At 39.5% G+C, this 5000-nt stretch overlaps 1 non-coding gene across 1 annotated transcript in view; it reads left to right on the top strand.

Annotated features, from left to right (window-relative positions):
• The first annotated feature begins 4602 nt into the window (after positions 1 to 4602).
• Positions 4603 to 5000, top strand: part of LOC143306289 (small subunit ribosomal RNA) — a 1923-nt gene continuing 1525 nt past the window's right edge. The window contains exon 1 of the ribosomal RNA XR_013063731.1: positions 4603 to 5000. This exon is cut by the window's right edge and continues 1525 nt beyond it. This is a non-coding gene — a ribosomal RNA (small subunit ribosomal RNA).

Below are 5000 nucleotides of genomic sequence, written 5' to 3'. Positions count from 1 at the left end.
GAAATATTTCGGAGCGCACCTAAAGTTCGTTATTTTGGCTAAACGGAGCGAAAATCTGCATTTATACCATCACGGACGTTAGTTCAATAGCGTTTAACGATCGATCCACGGTACAGAATGCAAAAATATGATTGTTAAAATTTTCGACTAATCGGTTCTAAGAGGCGAAGCAATACGCCGCTGGGACTTTGAAATATTTCGGAGCGCACCTAAAGTTCGTTATTTTGGCTAAACGGAGCGAAAATCTGCATTTATACCATCACGGACGTTAGTTTAATAGCGTTTAACGATGGATCCACGGTACAGAATGCAAAAATATGATTGTTAAAATTTTCGACTAATCGGTTCTAAGAGGCGAAGCAATACGCCGCTGGGACTTTGAAATATTTCGGAGCGCACCTAAAGTTCGTTATTTTGGCTAAACGGAGCGAAAATCTGCATTTATACCATCACGGACGTTAGTTTAATAGCGTTTAACGATCGATCCACGGTACAGAATGCAAAAATATGATTGTTAAAATTTTCGACTAATCGGTTCTAAGAGGCGAAGCAATACGCCGCTGGGACTTTGAAATATTTCGGAGCGCACCTAAAGTTCGTTATTTTGGCTAAACGGAGCGAAAATCTGCATTTATACCATCACGGACGTTAGTTTAATAGCGTTTAACGATGGATCCACGGTACAGAATGCAAAAATATGATTGTTAAAATTTTCGACTAATCGGTTCTAAGAGGCGAAGCAATACGCCGCTGGGACTTTGAAATATTTCGGAGCGCACCTAAAGTTCGTTATTTTGGCTAAACGGAGCGAAAATCTGCATTTATACCATCACGGACGTTAGTTCAATAGCGTTTAACGATCGATCCACGGTACAGAATGCAAAAATATGATTGTTAAAATTTTCGACTAATCGGTTCTAAGAGGCGAAGCAATACGCCGCTGGGACTTTGAAATATTTCGGAGCGCACCTAAAGTTCGTTATTTTGGCTAAACGGAGCGAAAATCTGCATTTATACCATCACGGACGTTAGTTTAATAGCGTTTAACGATGGATCCACGGTACAGAATGCAAAAATATGATTGTTAAAATTTTCGACTAATCGGTTCTAAGAGGCGAAGCAATACGCCGCTGGGACTTTGAAATATTTCGGAGCGCACCTAAAGTTCGTTATTTTGGCTAAACGGAGCGAAAATCTGCATTTATACCATCACGGACGTTAGTTCAATAGCGTTTAACGATCGATCCACGGTACAGAATGCAAAAATATGATTGTTAAAATTTTCGACTAATCGGTTCTAAGAGGCGAAGCAATACGCCGCTGGGACTTTGAAATATTTCGGAGCGCACCTAAAGTTCGTTATTTTGGCTAAACGGAGCGAAAATCTGCATTTATACCATCACGGACGTTAGTTCAATAGCGTTTAACGATCGATCCACGGTACAGAATGCAAAAATATGATTGTTAAAATTTTCGACTAATCGGTTCTAAGAGGCGAAGCAATACGCCGCTGGGACTTTGAAATATTTCGGAGCGCACCTAAAGTTCGTTATTTTGGCTAAACGGAGCGAAAATCTGCATTTATACCATCACGGACGTTAGTTCAATAGCGTTTAACGATCGATCCACGGTACAGAATGCAAAAATATGATTGTTAAAATTTTCGACTAATCGGTTCTAAGAGGCGAAGCAATACGCCGCTGGGACTTTGAAATATTTCGGAGCGCACCTAAAGTTCGTTATTTTGGCTAAACGGAGCGAAAATCTGCATTTATACCATCACGGACGCTAGTTTAATAGCGTTTAACGATCGATCCACGGTACAGAATGCAAAAATATGATTGTTAAAATTTTCGACTAATCGGTTCTAAGAGGCGAAGCAATACGCCGCTGGGACTTTGAAATATTTCGGAGCGCACCTAAAGTTCGTTATTTTGGCTAAACGGAGCGAAAATCTGCATTTATACCATCACGGACGTTAGTTTAATAGCGTTTAACGATGGATCCACGGTACAGAATGCAAAAATATGATTGTTAAAATTTTCGACTAATCGGTTCTAAGAGGCGAAGCAATACGCCGCTGGGACTTTGAAATATTTCGGAGCGCACCTAAAGTTCGTTATTTTGGCTAAACGGAGCGAAAATCTGCATTTATACCATCACGGACGTTAGTTCAATAGCGTTTAACGATCGATCCACGGTACAGAATGCAAAAATATGATTGTTAAAATTTTCGACTAATCGGTTCTAAGAGGCGAAGCAATACGCCGCTGGGACTTTGAAATATTTCGGAGCGCACCTAAAGTTCGTTATTTTGGCTAAACGGAGCGAAAATCTGCATTTATACCATCACGGACGTTAGTTCAATAGCGTTTAACGATCGATCCACGGTACAGAATGCAAAAATATGATTGTTAAAATTTTCGACTAATCGGTTCTAAGAGGCGAAGCAATACGCCGCTGGGACTTTGAAATATTTCGGAGCGCACCTAAAGTTCGTTATTTTGGCTAAACGGAGCGAAAATCTGCATTTATACCATCACGGACGTTAGTTCAATAGCGTTTAACGATCGATCCACGGTACAGAATGCAAAAATATGATTGTTAAAATTTTCGACTAATCGGTTCTAAGAGGCGAAGCAATACGCCGCTGGGACTTTGAAATATTTCGGAGCGCACCTAAAGTTCGTTATTTTGGCTAAACGGAGCGAAAATCTGCATTTATACCATCACGGACGCTAGTTTAATAGCGTTTAACGATCGATCCACGGTACAGAATGCAAAAATATGATTGTTAAAATTTTCGACTAATCGGTTCTAAGAGGCGAAGCAATACGCCGCTGGGACTTTGAAATATTTCGGAGCGCACCTAAAGTTCGTTATTTTGGCTAAACGGAGCGAAAATCTGCATTTATACCATCACGGACGTTAGTTTAATAGCGTTTAACGATGGATCCACGGTACAGAATGCAAAAATATGATTGTTAAAATTTTCGACTTATCGGTTCTGGATCACTGAAAAATCAAAAAAAATTATTAATTTTGATTAATTAAATTACATATGTAGTTTTATATTGTTATAGTCTCGTATTTGTTAATGTTTTGTCGTAAGAAAATGCAAAAATATCGTTTTAATGTTTTCGTCTCATCGGTTCTGGATCGCTGAAAAATCAAAAAAAAATATTAATTTTCATTAATTAAATTACAAATGGAGTTTTATATTGCTATAGTCGCTTATTTGTTAATGTTTTACCGTAAGAAAATGCAAAAATATCGTTTTAATATTTTCATCTCATCGGTTCTGGGCGGTTTTAAAATTTTTTAAAATATTAATTAAACCCATGATTTACATGAGAATGTGAATTTATTATGTCCTGCATGTTAATTTATTAATTTTCATGTATAGAACGTTATAAAATGAAAGGATATGTTCGACGATATTTTCAGTCTAAGTTTTACCGTGCCGGCGGGATGGTACGCTCTCACGGCGGTTTGCACAGGCATACGCCTGGGCGTAAGCCCATGCGTCGCCGACCTAGCGGCCGGCCGTTCGGTATTTATAGGAAGGCACTTTCGGTTCGCTCGGACCGGTCGGGAGTAGCGTCGAGCGTGTGGCTCTTTTATGACTTCGGTTGAAAAGCAGTCTACCGCTCCTCGAGAATATACTTTCTCGACTATTCTCGTTCCGGTTTTCCGTTGCGGATTATTATTAATCTCCACACAGCATTACCACGGGTCGGTGTCTAAGACCGAATGGCCCATATGTGGTGAGCCTTGTAATATAAGGCTGGTGACCTGTATGCACTTATAAATGTTGCATACTTGTACAAACTGAGCATCAACTGTCTGTAACCAAAATTTGTTAAAACTGAAAAAGTTATAAGATTGTATAAAATTTTTGAACCAAGAAAGTAGTGTTAGACGAAAATTCGTTCTATCACTTTTAGAAGGGAGACTGTTTGGAAATATTTAAAGTATAAAATACACAAAAGTCCACTGAATTATGAACAAAATTACGTCCCTGAATTTAAGAAAAGTCAAGAGGTGTCAGAAATAAAATCCTCTCTGATACGTTCAGAGAGGAAAATAAGTATGGAGAGAGGAGTAAAAATGAAAGAAGTTTTAAGGCTGGGGAAACTTCTAAAGGAGAGAGATTCCAACATATCTAATATGTACATTTAAAGCAAGTCCAAGGAACTCTCTCCGTTAATGTTTGAAAAGGTGTGTGCAGATGGAGGAGAAATGTATAAAGTACAGAGACGAGGTTGGTGGGCCCGCTCTAATGATAAAGATTATAAAATTTGGTGGCAAAATGACCAGCATGATCACTGTACGCGCTTTCTCGATTTGTATAGCATGCCACTGTCCGCGCTATCTTTTATTATATTGTCCAGCGTGTGTGGTCTACGTGCTTGCACGATGGATGCACGGCGTGAAAGTGATTTTCGTGCTTTATGAGAGGAGGAGGAGAATATTTGGCCTCTATAAGAGGTACAAAATTTATGAAATGTGTGTTACATACAAAAGAGAAATGGCTTAACGTCGATCGGTCTTACAGGGAGGGCCGACGACGAAAATTTAAATTTACAATAATAACTAAGCTCCCTGGTTGATCCTGCCAGTAGTCATATGCTTGTCTCAAAGATTAAGCCATGCATGTCTAAGTACATACCGAATTAAGGTGAAACCGCGAATGGCTCATTAAATCAGTTTTGGTTTCTTAGATCGTACAAAACATTACTTGGATAACTGTGGTAATTCTAGAGCTAATACATGCAAACCAGAATTCCACCCAGAGATGGGAGGAATGCTTTTATTAGATCAAAACCAATCGGTGGCGGACGGCTTGTCCGTTCGTCCATCGTCGGCTTTGGTGACTCTGAATAACTTTGTGCTGATCGTATGGTCATCTAGCACCGACGACGGATCTTTCAAATGTCTGCCTTATCAACTGTCGATGGTAGGTTCTACGCCTACCATGGTTGTAACGGGTAACGGGG

Source organism: Osmia lignaria, unplaced genomic scaffold (assembly GCF_051020975.1).
Source record: "Osmia lignaria lignaria isolate PbOS001 unplaced genomic scaffold, iyOsmLign1 scaffold0006, whole genome shotgun sequence".
NCBI classification, from domain to species: Eukaryota; Metazoa; Arthropoda; class Insecta; order Hymenoptera; family Megachilidae; genus Osmia; species Osmia lignaria.
This window is presented reverse-complemented; position numbering and strand designations above follow the sequence as displayed.